Source organism: Dasypus novemcinctus, chromosome 22 (genome assembly GCF_030445035.2).
Source record: "Dasypus novemcinctus isolate mDasNov1 chromosome 22, mDasNov1.1.hap2, whole genome shotgun sequence".
Lineage (NCBI taxonomy): Eukaryota > Metazoa > Chordata > Mammalia > Cingulata > Dasypodidae > Dasypus > Dasypus novemcinctus.
In genome coordinates this window covers 57,551,816-57,569,095 of record NC_080694.1, presented here as the reverse complement: position 1 = coordinate 57,569,095, position 17,280 = coordinate 57,551,816, and the positions used below count along the sequence as shown (strand labels likewise).

General features: G+C 42.4%; 1 protein-coding gene and 1 non-coding gene across 6 annotated transcripts in view; one reads left to right on the top strand and one right to left on the bottom strand.

The window, feature by feature from the left end:
• The first annotated feature begins 221 nt into the window (after positions 1 to 221).
• The window catches only part of LOC101434737 (cytidine monophosphate-N-acetylneuraminic acid hydroxylase), a 144,371-nt gene continuing 127,312 nt past the window's right edge, over positions 222 to 17,280 (top strand). For 3 of the 5 annotated variants that reach the window (XM_058285330.2, XM_058285327.2, XM_004462063.4), the window contains exon 1: positions 223 to 651. The gene's annotated coding sequence lies outside the window, so the exon portion shown is untranslated. Of the gene's footprint in view, positions 652 to 17,280 lie in introns of all 5 variants that reach the window. The other 2 variants (XM_058285328.2, XM_058285329.2) reach the window with 2 other exon arrangements.
• Positions 8,565 to 8,696, bottom strand: LOC111765021 (small nucleolar RNA SNORA68). The gene has a single exon (XR_002797483.1). It is a non-coding gene; the product is annotated as a small nucleolar RNA SNORA68 (small nucleolar RNA).

The following is a 17,280-nucleotide window of genomic DNA, read 5'->3' as shown; positions in this document are numbered from 1 at the left end:
TGTTTTCTTTCACTTACCATTGGCTTTCTTGGCTGAAAGTTATTGATCCTTGTGACTTGATGTAATCTTAAATGTTTATTCCTGCCCCTGCTCTGGTTTGCTTGGCCATTACAGCTCAGGACTGCCACCCAGTGGCTCCTGAGTAGAGAGCTGCTAAATTCTGGGAAAGACATACCCAGTAATAAGAAAGCACGTTCTTCACTGGCAAGGAGATTAAAATACAGAGCTTCCTATCAACCAAGCAATGAAAAGAACTCCAAGACCGTCAAGAAAGACTTCAGGAATACACATGCTTCTCCAAGAGCTAAGAGCATTTAGCCAGCATTATAACAAAGTGGGAAGGAAAACAGATCAGGATTTTGTCGAAAAAGGCCTCTCTGATTAGGGGAAGGAATTCCAGCACACACTGAAAGAAGAGTAAATTCAATTTTTTAGGGTAGCTTTAAAAGAGATTCTGGGAGAGAACCAGCAAGATGGCGGCGGAGTAAGGCGCTCTTAGAGTCAGCTCCTGCTGCAGGACAGTTAACAAACACCCAGAGCTATCTGAGCTGGTTGAAGAACCTGTTTGGGGGCTCCAGGAGGCCAGAAGAGCATCCTGCAACATCCTTGGGGGAGTGGAAGGAGGAGATTGTCCATCTGCTGAGAAGACTGGTAAGTAGACTCCATGCACCGGAGGCTGGTGCCCATCCTCCACTGGAGGCACAAGCCGCCTCGGGAGCTGTTCCGTGGCTGGAATTGAAAGCTCCACTTCCCCAAAATGGGGGAGGAAGAGATGTTGGGCACCAATTTCAGCTATGATGAGGAAATTCAGTGGGCTACAGTAGGATCCTGAGAACAGCTAAGGTTTGAGCCTGTCCATGTCAGAAAGAGGCCGGGAGCCGCCATCTTAACTCCGCGCTGGCATGAGGGGAGCGGAGCGGACTGAGGAACCCAGTGCTGGTGGGGACCGGCTTCTTCCCATCCAGATCAGATTGCAGCTCTAGCCTAGGCCCCAGGGCCACCTCCAGCAGGGAGGAAGCTGCGGGGACCTGCACCAGCCTCTCCGGGAAATTACCAGCCAAGCGGCAGAAGCTTGTGATCATCCTACCCCGGTGACACGAGCTGCTCCAGGAGCTGCTCTGTGATGGGAATTGGAAACTCCATTTTCCAGATCAGGGGAGGAGGAGATGGTTGGCTGCCGATTTCAGCTACAGATTGGGAGACCTGGCTGGCTAAGAGATAACCCTGGGAACAGGGGGGTGTGAACTGGCCCAAGTCAGAAAGAGGCCAGGAGCCACCATTCTGACTCCACCCCCAGCCTGAGGGGAAGCCGGGCTGACTGAAACTCTCAGTGTTGGCAGGAACCAGTTTCTTTCACACAGATCAGTCTGCAGCCCTAGCCTAGGCTTCAGTCCTACCTCTAGCAGGGAGGAGGCTGAGGAGCCCTGCACCAGCCTGTACAGGTAACTGCAGAGAACTTTGCCTGGCATTGACTGAAAGTCAGAAGTCTACCAGGGCAACTGTGGTCATCTTGGACCCTCACTGCATAGATTGCTGCCCACACCTGCAGCTCCATTCCTGCCCCAGGCAGGGGAGAAAAGGATGCGAAGCTCCATCAGTCTCTCTGGGCAACTACAGTCTAGGTCTACACGTGGATTATTCCACACAGCTGTGACTCTGTCCCTACCCCTGGCAAAGCAGAAAGTTGGAAGAAGCTTCATTGGTCCCTGGTGCAATGAGGGCAGCTTGAGCCTCCACATCTTATAGCACCAACTGCATGCTTGGCTCCTACTGCGCAACCAGCAAGGGAGAAACAATAGGAAGGCCCTAAACTAAAGAGAAAAACTGCACCTAGAAAAAATATTCTAGTAAGCCAGATGCAAAGACACCAATGAAAAATTACAATCCACACCAAGAAACAGGAAGCTATGGCCCAGTTAAAGGAACAAGATAAGCCTCCAGATGACATAAAGGAGTTGAGACAACTAATTATAGATGTTCAAACAAATTTCCATAATAAATTCAATGACATGGCTAAAGAGATTAAGGACATTAAGAAGACATTGGATGAGCACAAAGAAGAATTTGAAAACATAGAAAAATAGCAGATCTTATGGGAATGAAAGGTGCAATCAATGAAATAAAAAAAACATTGGAATCATATAATAACAGATTTGAGGAGGCAGAAGAAAGGATTGGTGAGCTTGAAGAAATGGCCTCTGAAAGTGAACATATGAAAGAACAGATGAAGAATAGAATGGAAAAAATTGAACAAGGTCTCAGGGAACTAAATGACAGCAAAAGGCATGCAAACATATGTGTCATGGGTGTCCCAGAGGGAGAAGAGAAGGGAAAAGGGGTAGAAGGAATATTTAAAGAAATAATGGGGGCGGTGGACTTGGCCCAGTGGTTAGGGCATCCGTCTACCACACGGGAGGTCCACGGTTCAAACCCCAGGCCTCCTTGACCCGTGTGGAGCTGGCCCATGCACAGTGCTGATGCCCGCAAGGAGTGCCCTGCCACGCAGGGGTCTCCCCCGCGTAGGGAAGCCCCACGCGCAAGGAGTGTGCCCCGTAAGGAGAGCTGCCTAGCACAAAAAGAAAGTGCAGCCTGCCCAGGAATGGTGCCGCACACAAGGAGAGCTGACACAACAAGGTGACCCAACAAAAAGAAACACAGATTCCCGTGCCATTGTCAACAATAGAAGCGGGCAAAGAAGACGCAGCAAATAGACACAGAGAACAGACAACCGGGGTGGGGGGGGGGGGTAGGGGAGAGAAATAAATAAATAAATTAATTAAAAAAAAAAAAGAATGGTAGAAAATTTCCCAATCCTATTGAAGGACATAGATATCCATGTCCAAGAAGCACAATGTATTCTCATCTGAAAAAATCCAAATAGACAAACTCCAAGACACATACTCATCAGAATGTCAAAGACCAAAGACAGAGAATTCTGAGAGCAGCAAGAGAAAAGAAATGCATAACATATAAGGGATATCCAATAAGATTAAGTGCTGATTTCTCACCAGAAACCACAGAGGCAAGAAGACAGTGGTCTGATATATTTATGATACTACAAGAGAAAAAGTTCCAGCCAAGAATCTTATATCCAGCCAGACTGTCTTTTAAAAATGAGGGAAAAATTAGAATATTCACAGATAAACAGAAACGGAGAGAATTTCTAAGCAAGAGACCAGAATTTCAGGAAATACTAAAGGGTGTGTTAGAGCCTGAAAAGAAAAGACAGGAGAGAGGGGCCTGGAAGAGAGTCTAGAAATGAAGATTATATCAATAAAAGTAACTAAATGTGTCAAAAGAGTGATGAAAATAAAATATGACAGATAAAATTCAAATAGTCAGAAATAAACCTAACCGAAGATGTAAAGCACTTGTATTTAGAAAACTGCAACTCAGTGTTAAAACAAATATAAAAAGCCCTAAATAACTGGAAGAACATTCCATGCTCATGGATTAGAAGACTAAATATCATTAAGATGTCAATTCTACTCAGATGGATATACAGATTTAATGAAATCCTGATAAAAATTCCACCAGCATTAAAGAAAAAATTGAAAACACGATCATTAAATTTATTAGGAAGGGTAAGGAGTCCTGAATAGCCAGAAACATCATAAAAATGAAAAGGGAACCCTCATCTCCAGATTTTAAATCATAATATCTACCTAGAGTGGTAAAAACAGCATGGGACTGGCCTAAAGACAGACACAATAGACCAATGGAAACAAATTTATGGCTCAGAAACAGACCCTCACAGGTATGGTCAAGTGAGTTTTGACTAGCCTGTCAAAACTCACACAGCTAGGGCAGAACAATTCATCAAACAAACAGTGCTAAAAGAATTGGACATCCATAGCTGAAAGAAGAAAAGAGGACCCCTATCTCATACCTTATCCAAAAAATTAACTCAAAATGGATTAAAAAAATAAACTAAAAATAAAAGCAAGAACCATAAAACTTCTAGAAGAATTATTGGAAAATATCTTCAAGACCTAGTGGTAGGTGGTGGATTCTTAAAGAGATAAGAGAAGGACTGAGTGGACTCCTGATGTTTATGTATGTAGAAGTTTTAATTAGCTTTACTGTAAAATTGTGGAAACATTTAGAGTGGATGGTAACACACAGTGAATAATAGCTAGTTTATAAGTGGGGATATGACTGAAAATGGTAGTCTAGTTATATAATTGCCAATTGACAGAATGCTTGAGAGTAATCTAGGAACTGGATAGCACAGTGAAACAAGAGGTGGGTGAGAATTGTGGTTGATGGTACAGATGCAAGTTGTCCTTTGTTAGCTAGAACAAATGTATATCACTACTGCAGGATGTTGGGATGTGGAGAAGCATGGGAAAAACACAGCTGGAGTGACCTATGACTGTGGTTAGTATTAAGAGTATAATATTCTTGCATCTATGCAAAAGATGTACTGTATTGATACTGTAGGGGCGGTATGGAAAATGGGAGTATGGACATGTAATAATCAGATGATATTATTTTATCTGTAGCAAATGGCACACCACATTGTGATGTGTTGATGGAGGGGTGTTTGGGAATTCTGCACATGTACATGATTGTTTTATAAGTTTACAATTTCTGTCGTAAAAAATATATATTTAGGAAATAATAATAGGGTGGGTTGGAGGAAAAACACACCAAATATAAAATAAGAGCTATGACTAGTAGTAAGATTTTGCAGTGTTCTTTCATAGTTTTAACAAACATCTCATGACAATGCAAGGTGTTGGTGGAGGGTTGATATATGGGACCCCTGTATGATGTTATGCATGTTTGCTTTGTAAGTTCACAACTCTTACTTTATACTTAATTGTTTATGTATGTTCATATATAAATGATATAAAGATAATAATTTATATCTTTTTATGGGTTGGTTGGGGAAAAATACTTTGTTTAGTAGTAATATTTTGACAATGCCCTTTAATTACTAGTTAAAAAGATTTAAAAACAATGCAAGTTATTGGTGGTAGGGTGAGATGTTATATATGTTTGTTTTGTAAGTTCAGAACTATTATGCAATTATTGTTTATGTATGTTTATGTATGAGCAGTATATTTCAATAAATTAAAAAAAAAAAAGATTCTGGATGCAAGACGATTTGGGAACGATGTGGGCCCTTGGATAAATGATATTCTTTTGGGCTGTGTTACTTCCTCCCTCATCCTTTGATACAGATAAGAGTGGTCCCAAATCTTCCAGGTCTGACAGGAATTGTCTGATTACAACTGTTTGATATTTATCCAGAATTTCTGGATGTGGGGAGCTATAGGAACCAAGTTCAGATTCATTTTGATTTTCTTACGGGACTGAGGCTTTTCCTCTATGAAACAGTGGTGAGCTTTTCAATTGCATTACATTTTTTAAAAATTTGAAATATTTTCAAACTTACACAGAGTTACAAAGTAATACAAACCCCATAAGAGTACCCCAACATACCCCTACCCTCCAGATACCCAGATCCACCAGTTTTAACATGGTCTCACATTTGCCATGCCTGTCTATCTATCATCTATCCATTCAGCTGTCTATTTATCAATCCATTTTTGAACTCTTGTGTTTAGATTGCATGCATCTTGCTCCTTGAACACTTAATACTGCCATGTACACTTCCTACAAACAAGGATATTCACTTAACTAACAACCTTAAGTGCAGTTCTCCAGTTCAAGAAATTTAACATTGTATGAAGCTTACTGTCTCTATTCCATTTTTTTCATATGCCTCAATAATATCCCTTTGTGCCATTTCTCTTCCCAAGCTAGATCCCATCCAGGATCATGTGTTGCATTTGATTGTTATTGTCTCTTTAGTTTAGGAGTTCTTAACCAGGTGCCCATGGACCTCCTGGGAATCCGTGGAAAGATATCAAGGGGTCTGCAAGCTTGAGTTGAAAAAAAAATCAGCTTATTATCTTTATTCTCTCTTTCTTCTAACTGAAATCCAGCATTTCTTTCACTTATGAATGTATGCAATAAATTATGGTAGCAGTCATTTCATATCACTTTACGTTGTTGCCTGTCTCGAAAAGTCATTTATGCTCATCAGTACTGGTTGTTAGACCCAATGTTAGTTGACTGTCATAAAACTATCTGCTGCCACATTCTGAGAAGGGGTCCATGGTTTTCACCTGACTGGCAAAGGGGTCTGTGGAACAAAAAAGGTTAAGAACCCCCACTTTAATTGCTCTTTTTTTTTTTTTAATTGTGGGATCATAAACTTTCCCATCTCAACCCTTCCCAAGCACACCACTCAATGGGATTGATCATAGTCACAATATTGCAGTACCGAGCCCATCTTCCATTACTAAAACATTCCCATCTCCCCACACAGAAACTGTACTCTAATTTTTGTCTCTGAGCTTGCATATCCTTTATATTCTTTGTAGTTACATGGTACTTACATTTAACAGTCTAAATCTATAACAATCTTCTTTGCTTTGATACCAACTTCACTTCAATGGTATACACAAGCTATGTTCTGATACCCCTCCATCCCCCCCACCTATATGTAGTTCTTATCAAATTACATGTTTATATATTGTGATCCAAAACCACTGTTTTATCAGTACATTTTATATATTCGCCTTTGATCCTGTAGGAAGTGAAAAATGGAGTTACAAACCAATACTGAATTTCTATTTACCCCTGTCGTTATCCTCACAGAGCGGTCTGTGGTCTGTTGTGTTTTCTTCTCAACCTGCAGAACTCTCTTCAGCATCTCTCATAGGGTTGGTCTGGTGATGATGAACTCCCTCAGCTTCTGTTTATCTGGGAATGCCTTACTCTCTCTCTCTGTTTTGAAAGACAGTTTTGCCAGATAATAGAATTCTTGGTTGGCAATTTTTAAATTTTAGTGCTTTAAATATGTCCTCATGCTGCCTTCTTGCTTCCATGGATTCTGATGAGAAATCTACATTTAATCTTATTGAGGCAAGGTCATAGAGGACATATTTCTTCTCTCTTGTGGCTTTCAGAATTCTTTCTTGATCTTGGGCAGTCAATGGTTTGATTATGCCATGCTGCAGTGTGTGTCTACTTGGGTTTATCTGTTTGGAGTTTGTTGAACATCTTAGGTGTATAGATTTGGGAGGTTTTCAGCTCTTATTTCTTTGATTATGCTCTCTGCCCCTGTCTCTCTGTTCTCTTTCTGGAACTCCCACAATGGAAGTTTTCCACAGGCTCTTCAGGCTATCTACTTTTCTTCATTTTTTCTTCTTTCTGCCCCTCAGACTGAATGATTTCAATTGTCTTATCTTCAAGAACCCTGGTTTTTCTTCTGCCAGTTTCAATCTGCTGAAGCCCCCCTAGAGAATTTTTAATTTCTGTTACTGTGTTCTTCAGTTTATAGTTACTGTTTGTATTCTTTTCGTGGTTTCCGTCTCTCTGTTGCTATGCTTTCTGTATTCACCTGTCATTTTCTTGATAGTTCTTTGTGCATGTTTCCCTTTAGCTCTTTGAGTGTAGTCAGCATGATTTTTGTACAACTCTTTTTCTGGTATGTCCCAGGACTGGTCCTCTCATGGATGGTTTCTAATGCTTTAATTTCTCGGCTACTTGGGCCTTCGCTTCCAGTTTCTTCGTACTTTTTTAAAACCTTTTGTTGAATCTGGGCATATTATGGCTGGAATTTAGATTTTGACATATCTGTTCCTTAAGCTTGTATCCAGCTAGTTTTATGACAGGTTTCCTTGAATGCCAGGAGCTAACAAAGAGAGAGAGAGAGAGAGAGAACAAAGAAAACATCTTACCCAGTCTCTGCAGATTGACCAGTGTGACTCCTCTTCTTCAGGGCTCAGCGGTACTAAGAGTTTGGAGAACAGATCCAGGCCAGAGTGTCGGGCCTCCCTGATCCTTTTCGTACATGCCTGTTGTGTTGGTCATGTATGTGCCAAAGTAGGAAATCTACTGATGATGAGGTTCAGAAAGTCCCCTCTTCCCTAGGAAGCAGCTTCCTGGCGGTCCAGGGCCCTGCCCTGCATTTCCTACAGCAGCACTCGCCTGCCCCAGGCAGCAACTTGACTGCTGTCCCACAGCATTCCAGCAGTCTGTGAACTGCCTTCTCTGCAAGGACAAGGTGGAGACAGCGAGTTCCTCAGCACTCTGTGTCCGAAAATTACCCGGCTCCCTTGGGACCTGGGGCCAGGGATGTCAGTGGGAGCACAGGCCAGCTCTGTGCTGGGCAGGGGAGGGGTGGGGAGGGAACTGCCCGGAGGCCACGAGAGCCTCCTGCGTTTCAGGAGCCTTTTTCCTTTTCTTTTTTTCCCCTTTTTTCGGGGTTCGCTCATTTATTGGGCTGGTCCCAGGCAGCCCTAGAAGAAGGTGTTGGGCCGCTTGGTGGTGAAGCGTGGCTTGTGCTGGCGCCGCAGGACGCGGTGAGGCAGCGGGAACTTGACCTTGGAGTCATGAACTGCCCGGCGGCACTTGTTGGCCGCGATCTCCTCCAACTTCGGGACCTGGAGAGAGTGGGTGCGGGCGCGATGTTGGACTCCCAGGTCGAGGTCTGGGGGATGAGGAGCCCGGTCAGCAACCCCCACACCATGCGGCGCCCCCGGGGCTCTACAACCTCCACATTCACTCTGAGGGGCATGGCACAGTCCCCCAAAGGCGACAAGGTTTGTTTGCTGTCCGCACCGCTGTTTGAGCCACTGTTACCACCAGGAGCCTTTTTCTTGTTTTGGTGCTTGCCCTGTTACTCTGTCCTTTAACCACTTGTTGCTTTTTTTAAGATTTATTTTCTTTATTTATCCCCCCACCTCATTGTTTGTGCTTGCTGTCTGCTCTCTATGTCCATTTGCTGTGTCCTCTGTGTCTGTTCCTCTTCTCTTTAGGAGGCACCGGGAACCTGGGAACCATACCCAGGACCTCCCATGCGGGAGAGAGGTGCTCAATGGCTTGAGCTAATTCCATTCCCTGCTTTGTTATGTGTCTCATTTTGTTTCCTCTTTGTGTCTCCTTGTTGCATCATCTTGTTACATCAGTTCAACATGCCATCCCATTACGCCAGCTTTCTCTCTTGCTCATCTTTAGGAGACACCAGAAACTGAACCTGGGACCTCCCATGTGGTAGGTGGGCACCCAAATACTTGAGCCACATCCACTTCCCCCTTTAACTACTTTTTTGAAGCTTTGAGAAAGATGTTCCTGCCAGTTCTTGCTGGTCATTCAAAGCTTCTGCGGTGGTACCAGAGCCAGGGAGGGTCTCACTCCACCATCTTGACTGGGGTGGGGCCCTCAATTACAGTTTTGTAATTGAGCTTTTTTTTCCCTGTGTATTTTTTAAACCAAATCAATTTTATTTTAGTTTAGTTTTTATTTTTTAAGATTTATTTATTTATTTCTCTCCCCTTACCCCCCATCACCCCAGTTGTCTGTTCTCTGTGTCTATTTGCTGCATCTTCTTTGTCCACTTCGGTTGTCAGCGGCACAGGAATCTGTGTCTCTTTTGGTTGCATCATCTTGCTGTGTCAGCTCTCCGTGTGTGTGGCCCCATTCCTGGGCAGGCTGCGCTTTGTTTCGTGCTGGGCGGCTCTCCTTCCGGGGCACACTCCTTGCGCTTGGGGCTCCCCTATGTGGGGACACCCCTGTGTGGCAGGGCACTCCTTGCGCGCATCAGCACTGCCCATGGGCCAGCTCCACATGGGTCAAGAAGGCCTGGGGTTTGAACTGCGGACCTCCTGTGTGGTAGACGGATGCCCTGTCCACTGGGCCAAGTCCACTGCCAAATCAATTTTATTGATATATACTAATAAAGCACAAAATTCATTCAAAGTGTACAATCAGTGGTATTTGGTATAATCACAAAGTTGTTCATTCATCATTTCACTCGTTATTAGAGCACTTTCATTATTTCAATACCAACAATAATAAACAAAAAACAGACCAACCAACAAACAAGAAAATTACTCACTTATCACTCTCTCAGTATTTCTCCTGCTGTGCATAGCTGCTGTTTCTGGCTATTCTTTCACAATTATTTATTTGCTTATTGAGTTTTAAATTAAAAAGTCTTAAATGTTAGTTTTATTGCCAGAAGTTGATTTATAGGCACAATTGTGGGTGTAGGTTTTAAATTTTTGAATGGTAGTTTGTATCTTTGTCTTGTTTTGATAGACTGTGGAATTAGGTAATATGCTTGAAAAAGAACAGTTTGAAGAAGAGAAGAAAAATAACCAGAAGGAGACAGTCAGCCAGTTCACCACGTACTCTACTGCATCAACAAGATAAACATTTGCTAGGGGATAGAATGAGAAGCCAGTGACCTCACTAAAAGGGTGACACAGAGAGCCAGGTTCATTTCACAAGAGGGAGAAACGCCTTGTGTAGAGGGAGATGCTGAGAAGAGACACTGAGTGAGATTCTGAATGTCCTTAGCCCTTGCAGCAATTGTTGAAACTTGATCCCTGCTAGTGTTATTTACATCCTAGGAATACTTAAACCAGAAGACGTCCCTGAACACTCAGTGGAGACCTGTGCTGCAAGGGAAGAGAGGGCTCCTTGACATGCAGGTAGGAGAATACTTGCACCTGGCCTGGGGCACCATCTGGGGTAGGTGTGGATGGAGTGCCAAGGTCAAGAATTCCTCGTCAGTGAGAGTACGTGGGCCGGTGGCTAGTGAACAAAGATTTGGAAGAAATGTGGGGACAGGGGAATGTCAGAAATTGGAAAGAACGATGAAAAGATAATAAAAACAACTCTTTCTACTTCTCAATTTTGACTAAGTCCAGCCCTGTGCCTATCAAATAGAAGGTAAACTATTTTACCTTTTTTCAACAAACATGTATTGCACAGCTACTGTAACTGGCTTATTGAATAATCTTATGTCAGTGGGTATGTAAATATAAGGAAACATTTTTTTTTCATCATTACTTTCAAGCTTGCACTGCCAACTATCCTCTCCTGATCTGAATGGACTCTTAGGCAGATTTTAATAATTTTTGTGCCACTTTTGGTTATTGAAAGTCAATTTAGTAGAGTGGGTGTAGCTCAGTGGGTTGAGCTCTTGCTTCTCATATGCAAGGTCCCAGGTTCAACCTCCCGTTCGTCCTAAAAAAATCAATTTTGTTTAAGCTCTAATCGTGTATCCAATTCAAATCTTATATATTGCTATTTCCCAACTCCTGCTACTTCATGCACTAGGGCACAAAGAAAGTCTTAACTTTAAAGAAACCATTAAATTTTAAGACTCCAAATCCTATAAACCATATTATTTGACTGTGTTGTAATGATCACATCAGAAATAAACAATAAAAAGACTAAAAGCTGGGAAGCAAATATGGCTTAATGGATAGAGCTTCCACCTACCATATAGGAGGTCCAGGGTTCAGTACCCAGGGCCTCCTGGCTCCTTTGGTGAGTTGGCCCACATGGGATGTTGTCCCACACAAGGAGTGCCCCCCATGCAAGGAGTGCCGCCCCACAGAGGGGTGCCCCCTGTTTAAGGAGTGTCCCCTGTGCAAGGAATACTGCCCCACACAGGAGTGCAGCCCATCCGGGAGTGATGCTGCCCACGCAACAAAAAAGAGACACAAAGAAGGGACACTATGAGACACAACAAACTAGGGAGCTGAGGTGGAGCAGGAGAAAGATTACCTCTCTCCCACTCCGGAAGGTCCCAGGATGGGTTCCCGGAGCCACCTAATGAGAATACAACAGATACAGAAGAACACACAGTGAATGGACACAGGGAGCAGACAATGGAGGGAGCAAGAGTGGGAGGAGTAGAAATAAAAAAAAGAGACTAAAAGAATCCCAATGTTCAGAAACTTAAAAACGAACTCGTAGGTTAACAAGGAACGGTAACAGAAATGACAAAATATTTATATCTGAATGATAGTGAACATGCTCCATGTCTGAGTTTATGTGATTATGAAGCATAAACCCATATCTGAGTTTATGAAGGAAAATGTATAAACTTAAATCCCTTTATTAAAAAAATAAAGTCCAAAAATAGATAAATTAAGCTTTTAACTCATGAAACGATTAAAAGAGAGATAGGGTATACCTAGAGAAAATAGAAGGAATAATAGAGATGGAAAATAATAGACAAAACAATAAAAAGGATTAAAAAAACCACACCAAAACCAGCTTTTTTTTTTTTTGGAAAAAGAAAGTAATAAACGATCTGTGGCAGTTTGAAATTATTTTATGAATACCAAGATAAAGATTATGTTCGTGAAATAACCCATTCCTGATCCCTTTCAATTGGACTACACCAGTGAGGCGTGACTCAGGCTGAGGATTCGGCCTCTTGCTGGGTCAGATGAAAACAGGCTCAGATAAAGGAAGCTGCCATATTTGATCCTGCCCTGTGAGAGAGGACTAGAGGGTCACTTAAGCACTGAGCCCCCAGGAGGCTGGGCCCATGGAGCAACTCAAGAGGAGATGAGCCCTGCTAAACTCCTGATAGCGTATAACTGAGCTCAGAAAGAAAGCCACCGAGGCAGAGAAAGGAGGTCCAGTGAGAGACAAGCCCTGTGCCAGGTTTGCCCACAGCTGCAGAAAGAAGGCGACCTCGGTAGAGATCAGCCGCCATCTTGCTTCCTGGCGTCGCAGCTGACTTTGGCAAGAAAGCACTCCTTAGGGTGCCTTGAGTTGGACTTTTCGGGCCTTGGAACTGTAAACTTTTACCCCAACTACTCCCATTTATAAAAGCCAATCCATTTCTGGTACTTTGCATTGGAAGCCCTTGGCACATTAACACAGAAATTAGTGCCAAGAGTGGGGTCATCTGACTGTAATTATCAGAAACGTTGGAACAGTTTTATAAATGGGTAAGGGGTATCTTTTGGAAGAATTGTAAGAAGCTTAATAGAAAAGGCCTAGATTTCTATGAAGATACTGTTGGCAAAATATGTATGCTAAAGATAATAAGGCCTTAGAAGGAAATGATGAAACTATTATTGGAAACTGGAGGAAAAGTGATCCTTGTTTTAAAGTTGCAGAGGACTTGGCAAAATTGACTCCTGATGTTAGATGGATGGCAGAATTTGAAAATCATGAGTTTGGACATTTAGATGAGGAGATTTCCAAAGCAGATGTGGAGAATGCAGCCTAGCTTCTCCCTGAAGTTTATAGCAAAATGTGATATGAAAGAGATGAGATGAGAGCTAAACAGCTGGGCACAAAGAAACCAGAGACTGATTTGGGAGATTCCAAGCTTCTGGAAAACAAGCCCCCAGAGGGTAGTGCCCCAAATGAAGACTTAACTAAACTTGGAACTTGTATATCAGGATTGGAAATGCAGTTATCTGGGAATAACTTGTACAAAGTCTTACTGTCTGAAAGCTTGGACCCGTTTCCTTCATGATAAACCCACAAGCTTTTTGCAAGATCTGTATAAATGAAACCACTGTCAGCCTGGACTAAAAGGGATATGGAGAGGATAAATTGAAGGAAAAATGGCTTCAAGAGGAAAATTTTGAAGGCTGAGGTCTGGAATTAAGACATCTCCTCAGGCCAAGAGAGAGACCCCACCCCTGTGTACAGAAAGGGTGAGTTTGCCCCTTCATTTGAAGAGGGTAGATTTTCCAGTCTGTTTGTTGTTCAGGGAGAGTTTGGCTGCCCCAGGCTACAAAGAGATTGAGTGCATTTTCCAGTGGTTGGGGAGACTTAGGTCACCACCCCACTGTCCTGAGGTGGTTGGGCAGGTGTGCCAGAGATTAGGGAGAATGTTGCTACCACCTCCCTGTGCTAAGGGGGTTGAGACTGTCCCCCAGAGATTGGGGAAAGAGTGGCCATTGCCCCAATGTTCTGAAGGGTGAAGTTTGGACTCGTTCACCACTCAGATGCTTGATGAGGGTGAACCAAGAAAATTGTCATTAGGCAAGCCTGTGTAAATGGAGGGCCCCACGAGGCCCAACGGAGAAGAAACCATCAGTTAAAGGATGACTCTCAGATGTGAAATCTAGTAGTTTATGCCCTGCACATTTTCAAAACTACTGGGGACCTGTGATGCATGTTTCCCTCCCAAATTCTCCTTGTGGTAATGCAAGTGTTTGTCTTATGTCTGCCCTTCCTTTGTATATTGGAAGCAGATAACTTGTTTTCTAAGTTTCACAGTTCTACAGCCAGAGAGGAACTTTGACCCAAGACAAATGGTATGCCTGTAACTGATTTTTATGTAATTTTGTATTTAGCATTGCTACTGAAATGATTTAAGGCTTTTGAAATATGGTGATATAATGAATGTATTTTGCGTATGGAAGGAGCATGTCTTTTGGGGATTCCGAGGGTAGAGAGTGGCAGTTTAATATTAATTTATGAATTCCCATAAAAGAAAGGTTATAGTTGTGAAATAATCCATTCCTGTGGGTGTGAGACCCTTTCATTTGGACTACATCAATCAGGCATGACTCAGGCTGAGTCTCCAGCCTCTTGCTGGGTCAGATGAAACAGACACATATAAAGGAAGCTGCATTTTTTGCCATGCCCTGTGAGAGAGGACTAGAGGATCACTTGAGCATAGAGCCCCCAAGAGGCTGGGTCCATGGAGCAACTCAAGAGGAGATGAGCCCTGCTAAACGCCTGATAGCATATAGCTGAACTCAGGAAGAAAGTGGAGCCACTGAAACTGAGAGAGGAGGTCCAGCAAAAGACAAGCCCTGTGCCACATTTACCCACAGCTGCAGAAAGAAGGAGACCTCAGCAGAGACCAGTGGCCATCTTACTTCCTCACATGGCAGCTGACCATTTATGGTGCCTTGAGTTGGACTTCTTCTGTGAACTTTTATTCCAAATAAATACCCTGTATAAAAGCCAAACCATATCTGGTACTTTGCATCAGCAGCCCTTTGGCAAACTAAAACACAATCCTCTAATGAGACAAAAAATAAAAGATAGAATAAAAGGCACAAGTAAATATTGGGAGTGAAAAATGGATATAACTAGATACACAGTAGAGATTTTAAAAATCTTGATAACTATAAATACTTTCATGGTAATGAAATTGAAAACTTGAATACAATGCATTGTTTTCTCGAACATATAAGTGACCAAGGAAGTGGGTTGGTTCAAGTGGCTGGGCATTCACCCCCACATGGGAGGTTCTGGGTTCAATTCCTGGTACTTCCTAAAAGAAGATGAGCAGACATGAGTGGACACAGTGAGCAGACACAGCAAGCAGACCTGAGCAGACACAACAAGCAGACAACAAGTAGAAACAATGAGCAGACTGATGAGGGAGCCATCTCAGGGTGGGTGAAATATATATGAACAAAAACTAATTCAAGAAAAATGAGAAAATCTAAAGAAGACCATAGTTGATATTTGTAACTTCTTTTTTCTATAAGCAATTCCATGTTTTCTTTACCTTCAGCCAGGACCTCAGCGAGTCAGGGGTCTTTACTGAGTGGGATGACCCATGCCTTCACTTCTGAAAGGCTGAATCCTCAGTTACCCTGCTTGGTTTTGACTGATATAGTTTTCCATGAACTTTTTTCCCCCTATTGATTGTAATTTAATAACGGTTGCATTTTACAGCAGATTTTTTTTACACATTACAAAAATTAAAAAATATAGCTAAGTAACATTCAGTTATCATTATGGAGATTTTAACAAATGTAAATATTGGTACAACTCTTTCTTTTGAAAGCACTGATGAAATTTAAGTGCTCCCATCTTAGTAGTTACTTAAAAAGGAATAATTTACAAAGATTCTGGTTTTTCTTACTATAAGGCTACGGTGGTTTGGAGTTATGTACCCCAGGAAGATATCCTTAAACTCATATTTATGAGTTTACTTCAGTTGGGGTGTGGCCCAACTCAATTGGATGGGTCTTGGACCTATTACTGGAGTCCTTTTATGTAGAGTGAGATTCAGAAAGAGAGAGAAATCCATGGGAAGCAAGAAACTGGAGTCACTAGTACCTGGGGGAGAAGAGAGAGGCCAGGGGAGCCTGCCACGTGCATTGCTTTGTGATGGAGAAACTAAGAACCAAGGATCACCAGCAGCCAACCCTAGAATGTCTGTCTTTGGGAAGAAAGCATTAGCTTGATGAGGACTGGATTTGGGCTTAATTTGGACTTCTCCTTGCCTATTAACTGACAGTCAATAAATTAAATACATGTCTTTAGCAGTTTGATATTATTGATAAATTCCAAAAAGAAATATTGGATTATGTTTGTAAACTGGTCTTTTCCTCTGAGCATATGAGATTATATTGGATTACTTAATCAAGTAAACCTCTTGTGTCAGTAGGGCATTGAGTACCCACCCCTTGGTGGATGGGGACTCACAGATAAAAGGCATGGCAAAGGACAGAGTTGGAGGTTTTTGATGTTGGAATTTTGATGTTGGAGTTTGATGCTGAAGCCTTAAGCTGGAGCCCCAGGAAGTAAGCCCACAGAGGAAAGAGTAGCAAGCCCCAGGAAGAGAGGAACCTTGAACCCAGAGAGAAGCAAGACTCTGGAAGGGAGGAACCCAGGAAGCCTGAACCCTTGCAGACATCTGCAGCCATATTGCTACAACACGTGAAAGTAGACTTTGGTGAGGGAAGTAAGTTATGCTTTATGGCCTGGTATCTGCAAGCTCCTACCACAAATAAATACCCTTTATAAAAACCAACCCATTTCTGGTATTTTGCATCAGCACACCTTTGGCTGACTAATACAATGTCCCAGAAACTTTAATCTTTGGTCTGTTCATGTGCTGGTTGAACCCTGAATCTCAGCAGAGTTGCAAAACCTACTCTCTAGTTCATTGGACTAACCCAGAATATCTATCAAGGGCATAATGATACACAATGCCCATCCCAAGGAACAGAGAGTGTCTGCAACTGCAAGTAAGATTATTCCATCCATCTGCCCCATGGGATCTAAGCCCCTCTCAATTAGAAACAGAATGGGCATCATCATCTACAAATCCTCAAGACTGGGGAATGAACAATGTGCTAAAATAAACTTATTATTATTCTATTATAGACATTTTTATTCTAGCAATGGAAGAACTTTTTTTCATTAATATAAAGTCAATGGCCTCCAGATGTTCTGAGGGGAGGGAGAGAGAAGAAGAGGTGCAAAATGGGGCATTTTCAGTACATTGCAATTGTCCTGTATGACAGTGCAATGACAGATACAGGCCATTACACTTTTTTGTCATAACCTATAAAATGCTGCAGAGCAGAGTGTGAACTATAGCCCACGATTAGTAGCAATGTTTAAATATGTGTTCATCAATGGTAACAAATTTTCTGCACTCATGAGAGATGCTGTTAATGTGGGAAAGTGTGGGAGGGGAGAGAGAGGGGCATGGGAATCCCCTATATTTTTTAT